Genomic DNA, 21,483 nt, shown 5'->3' with positions numbered 1-21,483 from the left:
ACCTACAGCCGAGTCTGTCTGCAGTGACACAAGAGAGCCGATTTGCTCTTGTCTCTAGTTTTATTGTAGGATATTACACACCTAGAGAAATCCCTGTACTCATTGTTGTTGTGATGGCCATTGAAAGCAATATATTGTTGGTATGCTGTTTATGAAAACCTCAGATCTGTAATTTAAATCCAAATGAGTCCCATTGCTGACTGCTTATCGGATAGCAATTAAATGGGTGTGTAACCCTAACAATATGGTTTAAGATTAGTAAATGCATTAGCTATCATGAACTAACAAAGAACAATATATAATTATATATTTTTTTTAATCATTGATTATGTGAGTGCATAGTGCATCAACTAATGTTACCATATACACATTTTGATTAGTCTTAGTTCATATTAACAAATTGACCTATTGTCAAGTGTTACCAATTAGTGAATCTTTTTAAGAAATGTCTGGACAGGATATACACTTTCACTGTGCCTTTCTGCTCCACTGAATATATATATATATATATATATATATACACACACACACACACACACACACACAGTGCCTTGCAAAATTATTCAGACCCCTGACCAATTCTCATATTACTGAATTAAAAATGGTGCAATGAAATTTAATTCTGTTTGATATTTTATTTAAAAACACTGAAACACAAATCAATTATCGTTAGGTGACATTGGTTTTATGTTGGAATATATATATTCTCTGGAATATATAAGCTCTGGAAGCTTCCAGGTTACACAGATTAAAGAAACTGCCCTAACGAGAATAAAATTATATTACCATTGGCATCCACATGTGAATCATTGAAGTTGCAATCACATTTTCTGGATAAACACCCATTGTTGAAGGATCTTTGGTCAGGATGTGAATCTGAAGGAAAATTAAGACAAAAGAGCATTCCACAGAAGTGATAAAAATGCATAGATTAGGGAAAGGGTTGAAAATAATATCCAAATGTTTGGATATCCTATTGAGAACTGTTGGATCAGTAATCAGGAAGAGGAGGCTGCACCACACCACACAGGCACTGCCAAGAAAAGGGTGTCCCTTAAAACTCAGCACTCTAACAAAAAGGAGATTTGTGAGAGAAGCCACTGAGAGGCCAACAATCACTTTAAAGGAGCTACAGAGTTCAGTGGCTGGGAGTGGAGCAATGGTGCACCAGTCAACCATATTAAGAGCACTGCATAATGCTGGCCTGTATGGGAGGGTGGCAAGAAAGAAGCTGTTACTCAAAAAGTACCATCTGAAAGCATGTGAGTGACCCAGCTGCGATGTGGGAGAAGGTTTTGTGGCCAGATGAGACAAAGATAGAGCTTTTTGGCCAAAACTCAAACCGCTATGTATGGCGCAAACCTAACACTTCCTGTGCCTCAAGACACACCATCCCTCAAAGTCCTGATCTGTGGCACTATTTGAAAATTGCAGTCCACAAGCCCAACCAACCTGAACAACCTGGAGCAAATCTGCCGAGAAGAATGGGCCAAAATCACTTCATCACTTCGGGTTGAATACTTATGCAAGCAAGATATTTCCGTTTTTTATTTTTCATAAAAAATATTTCCCAACAAAAAAACAATGTCAACTTACAATAACTGATTTTTAGTTTCAGTGTTTTAAAATATCAACCAGAATGAAATTTCATAGACCATTTGTATTTCTGTAATATGAGAGAATTGGTCAGGGGTCTGAATACTTTTGCAAGGTACTGTATAATATATATATATATATATATATATATATATATATTACAATAATCATAGCCAGAAACTCTCCTTGGAGAAAAGATGGTCTTCAATAATACAGGGGGGCTAAGCTTATAGAAATGAACCTGACTGGTCCACTTGCACGGTGTCTGTGGGATTGTGTGTTTTTGTTGCATACATGTGTAAAGACAGGTGTGCGTGTGGGTTGAAGCATGTGACGCAGTTCTCCAGATAACCCTTGACGAACACTTACGCATGCACGCTCACAGAATCACAACAGAAACGTGTCTGAAAACGTGTGGGAGGCATTGAGCTTCAGAAAAGCTGGGTCATCTCTAGTTCCTCTCCACAAACACACTGTATTCTCTTGCCCAAAGTCTCTCTCCCTCCCAAACTTAATTTGCATTCATTATTTGCACTGCTATAATGTGCCCTCGAAAATGTATGAAGTGTTCATTTCAAGTCATATATAATGCATTCTCAGTACTGTAATGTTAAAAAACATGTGGCGAATACTCCTACCCTGCAAGATGTGTCTCTAATGTCACATCCTTTTGAGTGTATTAATGTAATTACTACTCAAGGGTTACATATGGATAATGTTTACTCATGTTTTGTGCTTACACAGTGCATCGTGTAAGCATTCAACTGTAGTTCGGCTACTGGGGACCAGTTCAGAAATTTCAGAGAGCAGAGAACAATTTTACATAGTACATCATGCAACGGTGTGCAAGCGTTCGACTGTAGTTATCGTTCAGCCACTGCAGAGCGATTCAGAAATTTCAGAAAGCGGAGACCGATTTTAGCGGACCAAAAAAATTGCATAGTATGCCATTAAAATAAAATGCGCAGTGCATCTCGCAAATGTGTGCAAGCATTCAACAGTAGTTCCAGTTTCAGCCACAGGAAAGCAGTTTTGAAATTTCAGAACAGTTATAGGAGACAACAAAAAAATTGCATAGTGCATCATTAAAAAAATGCATAGTGCGTTGTGTCAAGTCAAGTCAATTTTATTTGTATAGCGCCTTTCACAACACACATAGTTTCAAAACAGCGTTACAGAAGATCAGACATTAACACATGATAAAACTGTAATGTCTATAATGTCGATGAATCATCATTGTGTAATTAGATAAAATACAATTGTTTATCGTGTTTAAAAATAAGTAATTAAATAATAATTGTATTAATAACAATTATGTGTGTAAATGTGAGGGTCGAAATTTTCAGTAAGAAGAGAGATTTTAGCAGATAAAAAATGCATAATTCGTCATTAAAAAAAATGCATAGTACATAGCACAAATATGCGCAAGCATTCGACTGTAATTCCAGTTTCAGCCACTAGAGAGCGGATCAGAAATTTCAGAAAGCAGAGAAAGCATTTTAGCAGACAAATAAAAATTGCATAGTATGCCATTAAGAAAATGCACAGTGCGTCTGGCAAATGTGTGCAAGCATTCAACTGTAGTTCCAGTTTCAGCCACAGGAAAGCAGTTCAGAAATTTCAGAAAGCAGAGACCGATTTTAGCAGGCAGAGAAAATTAGAATATTTTTTTTTTTAAATCATTAAAAAAACAAAACAAATAGTGCAAGCATTCAACTTTAGTTCCATTTTTGGCACTTGGAAGTGTACATCCTGGTGGTATTTATTACTGAATGTAATTTTTACTGATTATATTTACTTATTTTAATAATTTTGTGTGTGTGGACAGATATAGTGACGAGAATGAGATCTTTTTTTTTCATATGTTAAAATAACCAGAATTATGTGGAATATTTTGCTTAATTGTTATTAAAGTAACGCAAACAAATCTGAACAGTCCTAAAAAAATGGCATAATTTTCATTATGTAAAATATAATTTCACAATTCTTTCGATTTTAGGGTGAATTATGACATGGGCATTTCTTTGCAAGATTCACCCATTATATTTCTACCTAATTTCATATATATATATATATTCCAAAACTTTTCCTCTCCAATCTATATATAAGTGTATAGTGTGAAATTGTGTGCATTGATTTTACAGTGGTCTCTAGCTCAGAACAACTGAAGTATACACTTCCCAGCAAAAAATAAATAAATAGATTAAACCTAAAGGGCACACAGCCATGAGGCCACTGTCAGTGGATGGCTGATGGGATTTTACACCCCAAATGTGGCAAGGTTGAATACGATTGATGGCTTTGATCATGGAGAGTTGGTTGAGATTCTGTACCCCATTGATTTATATTTATTTTTTACCACAGAAACTCAAGAGCAGGGAATTATAGATAATTGCAGAGAGCAGTCACAGTGAGTTTGTATTATTTCAATCTGTGTTCCTTTGTGTGTGTTTAACTCAGATAAATAGTTCTGACCCCAGATGTCTATAAAAATAAATATATTTATTTTCATTAAGCTAGTTTTATGTAGACCTTTAATGTGTTAGTTGTAGCTGTGGTGCATAACACATTTTTGTTTTCCTCACCTTTTCTTCCCAATTTCGTATGTTCAATTCCCAATGTGCTCTAGGTCCTCATAGTGATGTAGTGACTCGCCTCAATCCGGATGGTGGGTGGAATAGGGTGGAATCTCAGTTGCTTCCACGTCTGAGACAGTCAATCTGCACATCTTATCAGGTGGCTTGTTGAGCCAATTACCGCAGAGACCTAATGCATGTGGAGGCTTCACTCTATTCTCCGCGGCATCCACGCACAACTCACCGCATGCCCCACCAAGAGCGAGAACCACATTAGGTTAACCTAACGTGACTCTACCAACCCTAGCAACCGGGCCAATTGGTTGCTTAGGAAGCCTAACTGGAGTCACTCAGCATGCCCTGGATCTGAACTGCGACTCGAAGTGTGGTAGTCAGCGTCTTTACTTGCTGAGCTACACAGGCCCCCGGTGTGTAGCAAATTTGATTCAATTAGCATAAAGGCTTTTTTAAATACACTCAGTCATGCATTATTTCATTAGTCTGTGGTGTCAGCTTATTTATGTTTTACTGAAGAAACAGAGTTTGGAGGGACTCCATGATTAGATAATTTGATGCAACAGACAGTGTTTTATTGGTTAACATGAACACGGTGCACAAACCATTGGTTTACTGAAGCCACTTGTGTTGATAGTTTGTAATGTAATGAAATTCATACATTAAGTTTGGTATAGGTGTCCAAATACCTTTGGGGCCACTGTATAGTCCATTATAGTCCATATATACATTTCTGAACAGTATTGCCAATCAGACCACTAGAGTTGAATAAAAAAAATTAAAAAAAAGAATCATACACATGTTTGAAAATACATGACCCTTTATTTTTTGTGGTTGTACATAATTAGACATTTATATATTTATGCCCATATAAACTGTATAATTCTGTGTAGAATAGCAGAAACATGCTAGCCCTCATGAAGCATTGTTCAAGAACAACAGTTAACATAGATTTGATGGATTACATAAACCATTCCATCTGTTTTGAAATCCATGCGTTATAGCAAATAGGTGGAGCAAATGATATTGTCATGACCACACTAACTCAAGTCATCTTGTCTACTATAGTTTCGTCTCTCTAGTTTGGGGGTTCTTTAAGGCATGATCTCGTCGCTTTGCCTTCAGTAGACTATCAGGCTGCTTTACTGGATGCTAAGTTGCCACAACACAGAACTATGTAAAAGTATTTTTAATTGGAAACACTCCAACAATGTATCATAATTATAACCTGGACACCTTAATTTTAACCTTAATGCATTTTTTGTATATCTGTATGCAGTTGGCTGAGTTAAAGCATGAAATCTGAGCATGTATATTTCACACAGACTGTCAATACATACATTATGTCCATTCACATGCCAATGCATAGTTTCACAAAAGCATACACAAACTGTACCATTGTATCCGAGGCTGATTGTTCCTCATCATGGTATGGGGCCTATTCTGTATTTAGTTTTAAAACTGTGAGTGATAGATGTTGGATTATACTAGACTGATAATTTCTCAAAGATACATTCTTTTGATTATTTAAATATAAACTTAAAGCGTCTTAAAGGTGCACTCATTCATTTTTTGTTGCACTGGCCGATGCCTCAGACATTTGGACTTACTGAAACCTAATGGCTTGTGTGTAGCATCCCTCAAAAGTGTAAAAACAAGTTATTCACAATAAGCCACAATTAATATGTATTCGGTGAACGAAAGTGTCCAATAATAAGCAAGTAATATTCAGCTGGTCATGTGATCTTAATATGTTGGTGCCATGAGGCGACACTTCATATTCAACCCCAATTCCGAAAAAGTTTGGAAAGTATGAAAAATGCTAATAAAAGCAAAAAGGAATCATTTGTAAATGATATATATTCACCCATATTCACCCATTGCTATATTGAAAGCACTACAACTACACAGTATATTAAGGTTTTCCTTGTAAATTTCCTTGTTTTTTCAAATCAGATGATTGTAATATGCAGTTTGGAGCGTGTTGCAATCATCTGATTTGACATTACTGTACATAAAAAAAAACCTATGAAATTCACAAAGTAAAGCATCATATTATGTGTAGTTATAGTGAATATAATTTACAGATCAACTTAATGTACTTAACACGAATTACCTTACTTGAAAGTCAGTAACTAATCTTCTTACAAGAATTTAAAATGTAATGTGCTACACTACTTTTTTACTTGAAATTAATTTGATTACAGTAACATATTACTTTGATTTTTACAGCCTATTAATAGTTCTTAATGTGGAAGAAATTACTGAGTGCATCTTTAAGTAACTTCAATCTAATGATTGATAGGTCTTGATAATACTCCAAATAAATATCTAATTTATATTTGTTGGCTAGTAAATCCTGATGGTGATTATATTCTTATGCTTTTAACTCCAAAATGGGAGAAATCCTGTCTTAAGTTTTGAACCAGCAACATATCTTGGATCATTACTTTTCATTTACATTTGGCAGACACTTTTATCCAAAGTGACTTACAGTGCACTTATTACAGGGACAATCTCCCTGGAGCAACCTGGAGTTAAGTGCCTTGCTCAAGGATACAATTGTGGCATCTTGGTTGTGCTGGGGCTTGAACCCCTGACCTTCTGGTCAGTAACCCTGAGCCTCAACCACTGAGCCACCACTGCAACTTTAGTTTCCTTAGTTTTCCATGAATGAGCATGCTAATGTTTGATACATCTTAATAAGACTTCAAAAAATTCACAATATTGTTTATGTTTGCCAGGCATTATTTAACTTTTCTACTCCACAATGAGAGAAAATATTAAGCTCTTTTTAGCATTTAGACATAGTTTTTGACTACCTTTGGTACCTGCTTTTCTTCAAATAAGTTCAGCTAACCATGTTCATGTCTGTTTTAGTCTACATCATAAAACAAGCATCAGAAACCCGTCCAGCACTTTCTAACAGATGACACAAGTGCGAGAGCACAAAATGTGATTACACATTTCCTAAATCTCTCCAACTGTGTGGCTTACAAAAGCCATCCCAAGTGCCACTAAGAGGAGAATTATGCTCTTCAATAAGTAGCAAATGAGCAGCGTCTCTGAAATCCAGACATTTATCTCTTTCTCTTGGAGATTTCACTTTGAAATTACTGAAAAATAGGATAAGCTTGGATTGCGGGAGGGGAGTACATTGCTCATTTTGAAATGTGAAATTGGGATCCTGATTGCATTATGCTCTTTAATAAGGGTCGACTGCTGGCTTCAACTTTTGAGGGCAATATATTAGCAGATTTTTAGATTATGTTTGGAATGGCATACTACCATACTACTTTTACTATTTCTGCAGTATTCAGTATGCACTGTACATGGTGTACAGTATGCCAAGTTTAAGTAGTTCTGCGTTGGTGAATCTCACAAAAATATTTCCAGGTCACATTTCACCCCAAAATCAGAATAATTTTTTGGACCCACTTTATATAAGGTGTCTTTAACTACTATGTACTTTATACATTTTATACATTGTACTTATGATGTACATCCATACGTGTTGTAGCATCGCACTTACATTTAAAGTACCTGCATTTATTTACATCAGTAGTTACATTGTTAACCTTACCCCTAATACTAAACCTAACACAACCTTTACCCTTACCCTAAACCCTAACCGTACCTGAACATTAGCAGCAGAAAATGTGAACCTTTTGAGAATTTTGCAAAACAACATGCATTACACAATAAATACATGTATTGTACGTATTTTATTGTAAGTACATAGCAGTTAAATAATATAAAGTGAGACCATTAAAAAAGATGTTTTGCAAAAAACATTTCAAAATATTTTGCATTGTGATATTATTTTCATGACAATTAAGCACATAATACATTCTGAAATTTTCAAATTCATTTCAAATAATAATATTATTTAATATTATTTGATCAGGCTTGTAATTGAGATACTGAAACACAAAAACAACATTTCTGAGATATCTAGATACCGGTTGCTGAATTAAGCATGAAATGCAATTCAGTCATACGACAATGGTATAACGTACTAACGTTAGAAACATCATTGCATACCTACTGCTTAGAATATAATTTTCTTAAAAAATAGGCCTAGTGTGCAGTATATGATGTATGCTAGTATTCCATTCCAAACTCATATCAATGTGGTACTTGTGTCTATTTCTCATTCAATTGGAAGTGCTTCCAGTTAACACAGAATAGAAAACACAATGCTGGTCCTCTCTGGTACAAGCCAGTACTCAGACCCAACCTCCTTCCTTGCCTTCTGTTCTTTTACGTAAGTTGCTCAGACAGAATATTGATAGCAGCCATTTTTCACCCAGCGGTCTGCCTGCTCTCTCCCCCATGCCCAAGGTTAATTAGCAGTCATTAAAGAAGAAATATACGCTTTCCTCTGCTGATAAGAATGAAAAATGAGGGTGCAGATGATGACTTAGATGGCTGCGGAATGAGAGGATAGTCCGTTAGGCTGTCACCATGGTGATAGAGATGAGGAGCTAATGGTTACCAATGCAGTATGTTAGATTTTGCTGAGATTACTTCAGGTTGCTTTCAACACGGTTAATCTGGGCCGCTAACCTGGGCTTAAGAACAGCGCCCCCAACTCACAGGGGGCCCCATTCGCGACATCCACCGCCACCATATTATCCACCTTCGAACATTGCAGGAGGAGCGCATATAAAGCTTTCAGCTGAAACTCTGATAAGGATGCAGAGACACTGCGCAACAGCAGCTGACAAGCAGAGGGGTAATTACTGGCATGCGAGCAATATGAGAGAGAGGAGTATGGATTTTATTAGATGAAGTCCCTAACGCATTTGCATGCCCATCCACCTCTTGATGTAATCCCTCTTTGTGATCACGTAGCATGTTTATGTAGTTATGTCTGAATGAGATGCCAAACTATAAAAGTGTGACGGGACTAATCAAAAGACACACTCATCAACAGACGAGCACAGCACTTGCCAAGTATTGTCGCATCACAAGCTGGTGATAGGCTGCTGTAAACGCATCCACTTTGCGTCAGTTGCAGGTTGAGCACATTCAGCCTTAATTGTAGATTTTCACTTAAAAAAAAAAAACACGATGCAAATAAAAACAAACACTATCTGTGTTTGAGATTTTAAATTCATATTCACATATTTTAAACCACAATGATAGGGACTAAATGCATTAGCCTATTAAGGGAAACAAGCAAACACAAACACACAAAGTGGGGAGTCTGATTCCAAATCTAAATCAAACATGGAAATACATGTTCAGGATATTGAAAAATGTATGACAAAAAGAATTACAAATATTTAGGATTCCACAATTTGTATATCACTAAAATCAGTCTTAACAGGTCATGTTTTCTTGCTTTGAAGAAGCACACAAGATCCAATGTGGAACATCCATACATCTTGCCTGTATAACATGAATAATTGGGTTTTCCACAAATTTTTCCTAAAACTGTGATGCTTATAATAACAGAATTAAATTAGAAAAATACAAATAAAAAAATAATCATTTTCAGGAGAGTACTCAAAAATGTGGATTTAGGGGAGAGGGTCGGCACAGTGGAAAAAACGGCATTAACAAGGAAAAGACAATTAAAAATGGACAAGAATTGTCAAAATTGTAAAATATTTAATTGTAACAAAATAAAAATAAAAAAGGATGTTATTCCCTGGTCTAACACAAGTTCAAATAATAACGGTCTGGCAACTGATACAGAACCTTAATGCGGCTCTGCGGTTGAGTAACAGTGCAATCCATCTAATGGCACTTTTCCAGTGCACGTTATGTTCGACTCGCTTCAACTCAACTCGACTCGCTTTACTTTTCAGAGCTTGCATTTCCACTGCAGTTTAGTACCACATCAACATGGGTGGGATTATAGTCTGACTAGTCTACTAGCTAATTTTGCTGCATAAAGCAGTTGTTGCATTGTGATTTTACACAAGTGTAACAGTTAAATTGGCCTGGTTGTTTTAGAAGCAAGCTTCCAGTAGCTGGACAACTAAATAAAGTGAAGCTTTCAATCAGAATATAGAGTTAACAAAATGCAAAACATACCATCCTCCATCGTGGCTGAGTCCAAGGCACTCTCCCTCCCATTGCTCGCCGTTTAGATAGCTTCCATTTGTTCGAACCACTTCCACTTTTCCTTGATGGTTCTGTAGACAGTTTTCCCTACACTGTTGGTAGGTCCGGTTGTAGCCGTGTGCGGCCAAAAGCTGAAACATTTCCAGAGAGAAATTTTCGTTTCGCTCAATGCCAACGAGCCTTGTTTATTGACCACGGCGTGGTTTTGCACACAGCAAAAATAGTTTTTCACGATTCACGATTCTCTCTGACCAATCAGTGATCTGCAGGATTTTGACGTCACATTTAGTATCGGCTAGGCTTGCTTGGAACCTCGACCGAGGTGGTACTAAAAAAAGTATCAGGTACCAGGTACTATCCACAGTGGAAAACCCCAAAAAAGCAAGCTGAGTCGAGTTGTACCGTGCAGTGGAAAAGCCCCATAAACAAGGACTTCTGAATACAAGCGGCCACCTAACCTGGGTAGGGTTGCACCAGCTGTGCGCAAGTTCTCACGTAAGTTATGAGGTAAAGTTCACACTAATGGCTTAGTTTCTACTGGTTAGTTTGTAACTAAGTCGGTGCTAAATTTTACTGCACCACTTGTTCTTAAGGCAAGACTTAACTAGTAGGTCGTAAACTCTCGATTAAGTAATGCATAATATGACGTTACCTGTATTGATCCAATCAGCAGCCTTCAAATTTGTACACAGAAGTGTTAAAAAGCCATGAATTTCCGTTTGATCTTATTATGGTTGATGTTCAAACCTTGTTTGCTCACTTAACTGTCAGCTGTAATAAATTATATTCCCATTAAAATACGATGCGTAATAAAACAAGATTTAATTTAGCTTATGTAAATAACAATATTTAATTCTGTTTCTAAAATTAATAAGGGACAATAAATCAATAATTTCTTATAAAACAGGCTGAAAAAGCAGACATTTATTTATTTTAATATCTTAATATAATATATATATATATAATATAAATATATTGTATATGTTGAAACTTGACACTGGGCGGCATACACAGGAAAGTGCACCGTTAGAATGGTTTCATGCTGAAGAAGTACATTTTTTACATAATGTTTTCTCCCATAAATGTAAACGAGTGTGAATGCGAACATCATCATTTTTGTCTAAATGATTGATGCATGTCACGCAAAACATGAGCTCATTGATGTCATTAAGTGAGTCTGTTTTTTTATTACATCCATAATTCCTGGTCGGAGGCTTCCATAAATATTTAGTTTATAAGTAGGGTTAAGTTCTAACTAAGTTTAATGGTGCAACGCTCAAATATTTAGTGCCCATTTACAACACAACTAGGCTAAGTTGTAATGTTCGTATAACTGGTGCAACCGGCCCCTGACCACAAATCTCAAATCCTCAAGCACACGTTACAGTCCTTTTTATTTAAAGGAATTAGAGGTATTACCTCTGCTTTTACACGGTGTTGATGTCTTGGAGATGTTTTGAATACTGAGACGGCTCTATTTCAATTCCACTGTTCATTGTGTACTTATATAGGTTGGTTTTAAGATTAATGGGAGAGACTTTATTCTTATGATAAAATACTTTAACAGTATTATACACGTCCTTGAGATATGCGCACGGTCTGTCACCTCATTAAAGTCGGGCTGTTGCAGTGTCACCAAGGCTAATGTATTGAACTCAGATCATGAAGAGTCCCAAATGTCCCTGCATTCCCCCAATTCTTTTTTCTTGATACATGGGAACTAATTCAGTTTGCCCTAGAGTATAGCTGTTAAGGACAGTATTCCCATTCACAGCAGCATTCTAATGGACAAACTCATCTGACAAGACAGTTTGCTGTCAAACCATTCCCCCTGATTTAACGTACAGTGTGCTTAAACTGTCAAAAATTAAATGTGCGTACTCAGAACAACCCATTTTACCTCCCAATGGCACGAATGTCTGACGATTGCAATGCAGGACTTGATTTTAAGTGTAAGGAATTGATTGGATTGTGAACACTGGTATCTGAGATCACCTGATATTGATTTTTATGACCACTAAAGATTATTTTTGTTTTAGTATATGTAACTGATAATCTGATTCCACAAAAACTGATTTTTGATTATAATTTTACTTCTGCCTTTTGACACAATAGTAACTAAATAATTATTAGACTACAGCAATAAAAAAAACATACAATTCATTATGAGTTTATTATTATTATGGTAACTCTTTACAATACATTTTTATTTTCTGTTTGTTAACATAGTGAATGCATTAGGTTTTATAAACTAAAAATTAATAATATATTTTATACACTATTTAATTATTTTATGAATCTTGGTTATGTTAATGAATTCAAATACAATTGATAATTATTGTTAGTCCATAATGCATTAACAAATGTTTACATAAACAACATGTGTTCAATACAAAAAGTGGTTGTTTATTTTGAAAATAACATTATCCAAGATTAATTAGTGCTGTAAATGTATTGATCAACTTTAGAAAATGTATAGATAATTAATGTAAAGAATATAACCTTATTGTAAAGTGTTACCATTATTATTAATTTCACTTAAAATGCTACGTGTCAACTTTGAACTTGATTTTATTTGTGAACAATTGATTGGAACATGAAAGGTAGTCTCTATATGACAGGTGGCTTATGGGGATGAGTTGAAAAAAAGATATGGTTTGTAAAGTCAGCTGAAAAGGAAAGTCATTTTAGAAGCAGTTTATTAAATATCGAGGAAAAATTATGAAAAAACAATTTGTTATTCTTTGAAATAACTTAACCGATTAATTGTTCATGATAAGACCAGGTTTTAAGAAAGTAAATGGGGTTGATTTTGATTTCATGTTGACTTGTAAGATTAAGGTTTTTAGAGGGGAAGTATGGCAAAAAGAAAACCCAGTAGAAAAAGGCACCCGACTCTACTTTGTAGCAACACATTAAAGCGATAAATAGAATAGTCATACTCATAAAGAATAAGCAAATGAATGTAATATGAGGACTAGAACCATCACTGTACAGTAATGTGCTCAGTAGAGACAGCAAGCGGTTGAATTACTTGAGACACACAAGCGATTAAACACATTTTCTATCACTATTATAATATGAAGATCTTCATCATCCAATGAGTTTGCAGTTCAGTCTGAGCAGTGTGATTTGGCCACAGGTGAGTAAATGAGACGCGGCCAGCGTGGTCCATCGTTTGTTCTGTTAGTGTTTTCCAGAATGCCCTGAGAGCGAGAGTGCTTTGAAGAAAGATTCCACTGCACCAATTAACAACACAAGTGTCTGGGCGGTTTCTCATTGGCTGGATATTGGATTAAAACGGGAAGGGACTGCATAACCAGTGTTGGGTGGTAAATTACTCAAAATTTGAATCCAGTATGAATTACTATTCTTTAATATTATAATCAGATTACACTACTCATCCCGCGACCCTGTACACAGGATAAGCGGTTGACGATGGATGGATGGATACACTACTCATTACTTCATGGAAAAATAATCACATTACTAACTACTTTACGTTAATTTCTAAAACCCCTAACACTTTTCACAGAAAAGTGTAATTTTTTTTTTTTCGCTCAAGGAATTCAAAATATTTAATGTTTTTATTTGTCCTCCTTGTCTACTGCAATAGAGTCAGCACCACACGGTCACAGGAACACAAACGATGTGCATATTAACATAATTATGTTTTTAATGTATAACACGTAAATATTATTTTAGAAATGGGTTACATATGTACAGTAATGTAATTGTAACATAATTGAAAGTACATGTAATCTGATTACAAGAATTTTAAATGTTGAAATTCTTTCCACTACTTTTTGACTTAAAAGTATTTAGATAACAGTAAATAATAACTTTGTAATCACGTTACACCCAACACTGTGCATAATATTTTGAAGAACCACCTAGTGAAAAGAAATCAAAACTGGAGGTGTGGTGAAATTGGGAACCAAATAAATGAGAAAGTGATAAGGGGTAAATAGAGAAGGTATGAAACAGATGGAAAGATAGTGGAGTGAAATGTAGTATTGTGATCCCTGTCAGTGACAGAGGTTCAATGATGGTCCTGATCCTGTTTCAGAGCTGATTACGGTGGTGAGCTCAGAAAAGCACCCCCTTTTTCTTTTCCCCAAAACACACCATTCTCCTTTATGTAGGACATGCCACATTGGGGTGACAGGATTCTCCTTATCTCTGTGAAGCTACACATGAGCCAAAGACACTCCTGTTGGCAAGTTGCCTCTGGTCTTCCACCTCACAGTGGAGTTTCAGTCCTTTAGCTGAGGTACCCTTTCAAGGCTGGAGCTGTGGATCGAAACGCAATGACTCGCTTTAAAACATCTAAAACTTCCAGTGTGGCAGCTCTGGAGTTAATTTGTCCACTTTGTCCTCAAGTTTGTGTCAATGTCCAAAACACACAAGCACCAAAGAGTTCATGTTGGATGATGGGAGTCCTAAAAGGTTGTTTGATTGGAGATGAAAGGTGGGCTTCATGACTTTGTTATTTGATGGCTTACTTGTTTTGTCTCAGAGCACTTTTGGGAAGACAAAACAAAAAGAGAGTTGAAAGAAAATGTATTTGCATATCCCGAAGGAAACATCAGTGCTTGCAAGGCAGCAAAAGCTTTTAGACTTTGGTCCTGTGTAAATGAAGTGCTAAACCTAGCGAGCTGCCTCTGTAGTCAGCATTTTAAGGTGTCATATGTGTCCTGGTTCCAATAGATGGGTAGTTTAATTATCCTCCCTTCCAAGTTATTTTGTTTTGGACAAAAGGCTGGATCACGAAACCTGACTGCAAAAGTTAATTTAAGATTGCGGACATATCAAGGGAAATGTCAATTGGAATTTACTTCAAAAAACATCAATCTGAGGTCATAAATTATGTGATTTTTGCTAGATTATATTACATGGCTTTTTACACGTATTGCGGCACTTCCAAGGTTAAATGTCCACTGTGTGGCTCTAAAAGAGAGTTAAATGTTCTCCCAAATAGAATTTTTTTTTTAAGGTTAATGCCATTGCAGTGTTTCCCTATCGAGAGGTCTCTCCTATTGCGTAAGTAGCTTACGCTATGGGAAAACTCAGTTTCTCGAGAAATATTGAAGTCTTTATGTAAAACGCATTGCAGCTGCACAGCAGACAGCGATGAGTGAGGCAGCTCGGTCATCGGCTGTGCCGCGGCAACTGCTCGAACCAATGACGGGGCGACTCTGAACGCGCGACCAATGGGCGCGTGCCTCGCGTCGCGCGCTCAGAGCCTGCCGAAATTAGCATAGGCAGGCTATATAATGGGCACCCCGTCATGCGAGTTTCTTTAGATTTAATCTCCTTCAGCGAAGACCTTCTCTTCGCTGGATCCTCCGGATTGTTGGAGTCTTTCGCCGCTGTTGACAAGCTTACAGCGGGACTGCTAAGAGGACTCCGGCGCCTTCAGCCGCCTTCGAAGCCTTCTGCTACGCCATCCGGCGCGCATCGCATATCCTTTACTGCAAGCGCTCGCTTTTAAAAGTAAAAGAGTAATTTTCCAAGGCGTTGTTTCAAATGCCTTCAGCCTGCGCCTCGTGCAGAGGCCCTCTTCACGACGGAGATCGGCACATCATCTGCACTCGCTGCCTGGGTCTGGACCACGCAGAAGCTGCACTCATTCAGGGCGGATGCCCCGAATGCGACTCCTTGGGCCTCGCCGAGCTGCGCGCTCGCTTTGCCGTTTTCACTGCAAACGAGCCGGCTTCCACCGTGCTGCCACCTCCGTTCGAGCCGCGCAAGAAAAAGCGCCGCTCACAGAGGCTGCCAGAGCACGCCGACTTCGGTGACGTCACGCCGGCCCAGTCCCCGCGTGCATCACCGCTACCAGAAATCTCCCCGCCGCCAGTCCATTTCACGAGAGCAGACCTGCACCCCTCCAACAAGGCGGTGGGTCTCGTCTCGTTCGGCACATCAGGGGACGACGATGGAAAGGATGACAGCCTCTCTCTTGACGCTGCATCCGACGACTGGCCGGGCTCGTTCGACCCCGCGCCATCGACATCAGTGGACACGAGCGCGGGCACCAGCATGGACTCGGAAATCGTCCGTATCCTGTCAAAAGCCGTGGAAGACCTCGGGCTCGACTGGCGGTCCTACAAATGTTTCAGGCCAAACTCCTCCGCACCATGGGCGAGTCTGGACCTGAACCCGAGGCTTTCAAGGACCTGCGCAGCGCTACGGACGTAGCCCTGCGAGCCACAAAGGCCACCGCCCAATCCATCGGCCGGGCCATGGCTAATTTGACCGTCCTTGAGCGCCATCTGTGGCTAACGCTAACGGAGATGAAGGACGCGGATAAGGCACCATTTCTTGACGCGCCTGTCACTCCAAGCGGCCTGTTCGGACCGGCGGTGAGAGAATTCACTGAGCGCTTCACTGAGGCTCGGAAGGATTCGCAAGCTATGCATCACTTCCTGCCCAAGCGCTCCAGCTCGTCTCAGAAACCGCCCCAGCAGCAGCAGCGAGCCAGGGCAGAGCCGCCCGTCTCCCAGCCGAAGAGCAGACCTGAAAAGGACGCTCGACACCGCTCGCGTTCGCTGGCCGAAGAAAGCCGCGACGAGCAACGAGGTCCTCGGCCCAGAATCACTCTGAACATGGAGCCTCGTAAGTCTTCCTAGCAACAGGAAGAAAAAGAGAGAGTACGTGTCTCACAAAAGCCGGACCGCTCTCTCTCAAACATCTAAAACATTACCCAGTCCCCTTACAGGCGGCTGGAAATGTCTATACAGCAGTCAATGGGCCAGTCATAAAACTCGCTCACCTGCAATCAAACGCCGTTTTTACGGCGACACACAGAAATCACGAAAAGAGTAATTTTCTGCCTGTGTCACTAAGGGTTCACATGTCCACACTAAAGTGTGCATTCCCACATATCAATACTGTCCAAACAGTGCCAAATACCTCCCCAGTTCAGGCTGGATGTCCCAAAAATGTAGATCGTGTGCCTATTGTCATGTATGCACCACTACACACAAGCACTGTTCCCACAGTTATAAACACTTCCCCAGCAAAAACGGGAAATACTATAAGTGTAGCGCGCGTGCCTGCTGTACTGCACGCACCCCTACACAAAGCTACCCATACAGTTTCAAACAGCTCTCTATTTCATGCCGCAAGCATCACAGATGCAATGCGCGAGCAAAGAAACTCCCCGCTAAATGCGGAAAGCTTTATGAATGTGGCACGCGTGCCTATTATGATGTATGCACCCCCACCCCAAAACACTGTTCATACAGTTTCAAGCATCTCTCCGACTCATGCTGTGAGCATCTCGGAGATAGCGCACGTGCCTGTACTCTCACACGCACCCCTGCACTCGGCACTCAATACGGCTGCTCAGCGCGCACCTGCGCCTCTGAGAGCCGTAGACTCTGTGTTAGCACAAAGCGATTTGCCGGTGGGGACCATACGTCACTGCGACACGCCCCCAGCCAGCATTCAGCCCATATCTGTGCGAGCAGAAACCTGGGAAAAAATCCCGACATGCCGAAATGGGTTTTGAACATAATAAAACACGGATACTCACTTCAGTTCGCTCGCAGACCACCCAGCTTTTCAGCGGTGGTCGAGACGAAAGTGAGAAAAGATGTGTCACATGTTCTACGCACCGAGGTGCTCAAACTGATAGAGAAGGGCGCTATAGAAACTGTTCCTCCCTCTTTGAGCGAGGCGGGTTTTTACAGCCGCTATTTTCTCGTCCCGAAAAAGGACGGTGGCCTTCGCCCCATCCTGGATCTCAGACATCTGAACAAAGCTTTAATGATTCGCTCATTCAGAATGTTAACAACCAAACATATCCTCGCGCAAGTTCGCCCCGGGGATTGGTTTCTATCAGTGGATTTGAAAGACGCTTACTTTCACATTCCGATAGCGCTTCATCACAGGCCCTTTCTGAGATTCGCTTTCGAGGGACAGTCATACCAGTACACAGTACTACCATTCGGCCTATCATTGGCCCCCCGTACATTCACGAAATGTATGGACGCGGCACTTTCCCCCCTGAGACAGCAGGGAGTGCGAATACTGAATTACCTCGACGATTGGCTAATCATAGCACAATCAGAGGACCAGTTAATGACGCACTGATCTTGGATTATCAGCCATCTAGAATGCCTGGGTCTGAGAATCAATTTTGCAAAGAGCGTGCTATCCCCCAGCCAGAATATCTCTTTTCTGGGAATAGTGCTAGACTCAGTGCAGATGACAGCGCGCCTCTCATCAGAGCGCGCTCTCTATTCGACGCCTTGCAACATCGTTCAGAACGGGCGCCGACGCCCCGTCAAACGATTTCAAAGACTGCTCGGTCTCATGGCCTCGGCATCAGCTGTACTCCAGCTAGGATTGTTGCACATGCGTCCTCTCCAGCGCTGGCTCAAGAGCCGTGTCCCCACTCACGCGTGGTGCTCGGGCCACTTTTTGATCAGAGCGAATCACGGCTGTATAAAAGCCCTGACGCCCTGGAAAGCCATCAATTGGTATCAAACCGGCGTGAGTCTGGGCGTGAGTACGCGGAGAAAAATGATCATGACAGATGCCTCCAAAATAGGATGGGGGGCCCTTTACGAGGGCAGGCCTGTCTCCGGGTTTTGGTCAAACCCGGAAAAGCGCCTACACATTTCCTGTCTGGAAATGAAAGCGGTCGCCTTGGCTCTCAGAGCCCTGCTTCCGTACCTAAAAAACGAACACGTCCTGGTCCGAACGGACAACATGACGGTAGTTTCGTATATAAATCGCCAAGGTGGACTCAGGTCGAGCTCCCTGCACTCTATGGCCAGGGAGCTCATCCTATGGTCACAACACCACCTGCGCTCGCTAAGGGCAGCGCACGTGCCAGGTGTCCTGAACCAAGGAGCGGACATGCTATCCAGAGACAAGGTTCTCCCAGGAGAATGGTCTCTCCACCCTCTGACGGTTCAGTGGTTATGGCAAACCTTTGGCGAGGCAGAGGTCGACCTCTTCGCCTCCAAGGAAAACGCCAGCACTGCCCTCTCTTCTTCTCAAAAAGCACGGACGCGCTCGCCCAAGTTTGGCCGAGCCACCCCTTGTATGCTTTTCCCCCGATCGCGATGCTACCTCAGGTCATCAGTCGGATCAGGGAGGTGAAATGTGCAGTGCTCCTGGTAGCCCCACTCTGGAAAAACCAGACGTGGTTTCCAGAACTGATACAGATGATGCAATCTGCCCCATGGCCGATTCCGCTGAGGCAAGACCTCCTCGGACAGGCCAGCGGGATGATTCTTCATCCCTGCCCCGATCTGTGGGCCCTCCATGCATGGCCCCTCAATGGGTTCCCGAGAACCTCCCCAATGGAGTTTTGAGAACCATTACTGAGGCGCGAGCGCCTCTCTTGGTATCACACCAGTGTTCAGTGACTGGTGTGATACCAAGAGTTTGAACCCCAAAACGTGCGAGATACCAAGTGTACTCGCCTTTTTGCAGGAGCTGCTGGAGGCGGGCCGCACACCCTCCACGCTCAAAGTCTATGTGGCTGCCATAGCGGCGTCACACAATCCTGATAAAGGACATTCATTAGGGAAAAACGATCTGATCGTTCGTTTCCTAAGAGGCGCTAGGAGGATGAACCCTCCTCGCCCACCTTCGGTGCCGATCTGGGACCTGGCCACGGTCCTGGACGCACTCAAGGGTGTCCCATTCGAACCTCTCCGAACCGTGCACCTTAAGCAGCTCTCGCTCAAAACCGCGCTCTTGCTGGCGCTCGCTTCAGTTAAAAGAGTGGGCGACCTGCATGCGCTGTCATCAAGCGCTGCTTGCCTGGAATTTGGACAAAACGACTGCAGAGTTGTCCTTAGGCCAAAGCACGGGTATATTCCTAAAGTGCTCTCTACACCCTTCAGAGCACAGGTGATATCTCTGGCAGTGCTATCGTCCCCAGCAGACGAAGGCGACGCAAATTTACTCTGCCCGGTCAGAGCGCTCAGAGTATATTTGGAATGTTCTGCCCTGTTCAGACAGACGGAACAATTATTCGTATGCTTTGGCGGCCGAACTAAGGGTCTCGCTGTCTCAAAGCAAAGAATATCGCGCTGGATAGTGGATGCTATAGCGCTGGCTTATGAAGCCAAGGGCCTTCAATGCCCCTTAGGCATCAGAGCTCACTCTACGAGGAGCATGGCCTCCTCATGGGCATGGTCGAGTGGGATACCCATTGAAGATATTTGTGCGGCGGCAGGCTGGGCCTCGCCTTCGACATTTATCAGGTTTTATAACCTACAGGTCCCCTCATTGCATTCCAACATTCTATCAGCCTGACTATAGAATGGAATAGAGTGTGTGTATGCTGGGCATCACCTCCTCCCTTATAAGGTCCGTCTCTGACCGACTTAGAGGATTTATTATGCGTACCAGTACATAAAAAGCTCAGTACATAAGATGTGTGCTTGTGTTTGTACAAAGAGCCTCGCCTTGGGCAAGGACGCTCTGTAATATCCCAGTATATAGCTCGCCGTTGACCGGCTCGGGGAATAATCACTTTGCTTTAAAGCTCAGGCACCTGCCTCTGGTTTTATAGAGCGAAGTCAGCACGCACAGCGTTTTACATGGTGTTCCCATAGCGTAAGCTACTTACGCAATAGGAGAGACCTCTCGATAGGGAACGACTCGGTTACTAGCGTAACCTCGGTTCCCTGAGAGGAGGGAACGAGTATTGCGTAAGCTGCCGTGCTTGTGCTTGGTCAGTTCGCTTCAGTCGATTGAACCTAAAGAAACTTGCATGACGGGGGTGCCCATTATATAGCCTGCCTATGTTAATTTCAGCAGGCTCTGAGCGCGCGAACGTGAGGCGCGCGCCCATTGGTCATGCGTTCAGAGTCGCCCCGTCATTGGTTCGAGCAGTTGCCGCGGCACAGACAATGACCGAGCTGCCTCGCTCAACGCTGTCTGTTGTGCAGCTGCAATGCGTTTTACATAAAGACTTCAATATTTCTCGAGAAACGGAGTTTTTCCATAGCGTAAGCTACTTACGCAATACTCGTTCCCTCCTCTCAGGGAACCGAGGTTACGCTAGTAACTGAGTCGTTCTCAATCCTTACCTGGAGTACCACTAACACTTCACATTTTGTATGACTCCCTTATTTGACACACTCCAATCAGGTCACTCTACTAATTAGACAAAATGGGTAGTGTTAGTGGCAGGTCAGAAATTAAACGCTAAAAATATTGTTCAGCAAAAATTCAAATAAAGATT

General features: G+C 41.0%; 1 protein-coding gene across 3 annotated transcripts in view; it reads right to left on the bottom strand.

Moving 5' to 3' along the window:
* Positions 1-12,817: 12,817 nt before the first annotated feature.
* The window catches only part of LOC127620180 (fibronectin type III domain-containing protein 5), a 41,030-nt gene continuing 32,364 nt past the window's right edge, over positions 12,818-21,483 (bottom strand). For all 3 annotated transcript variants that reach the window (XM_052093304.1, XM_052093306.1, XM_052093307.1), the window contains one exon: positions 12,818-14,788. The gene's annotated coding sequence lies outside the window, so the exon portion shown is untranslated. The remainder of the gene's footprint in view (positions 14,789-21,483) is intronic.

This window comes from Xyrauchen texanus, chromosome 26 (genome assembly GCF_025860055.1).
Source record: "Xyrauchen texanus isolate HMW12.3.18 chromosome 26, RBS_HiC_50CHRs, whole genome shotgun sequence".
NCBI classification, from domain to species: domain Eukaryota; kingdom Metazoa; phylum Chordata; class Actinopteri; order Cypriniformes; family Catostomidae; genus Xyrauchen; species Xyrauchen texanus.
This window is presented reverse-complemented; position numbering and strand designations above follow the sequence as displayed.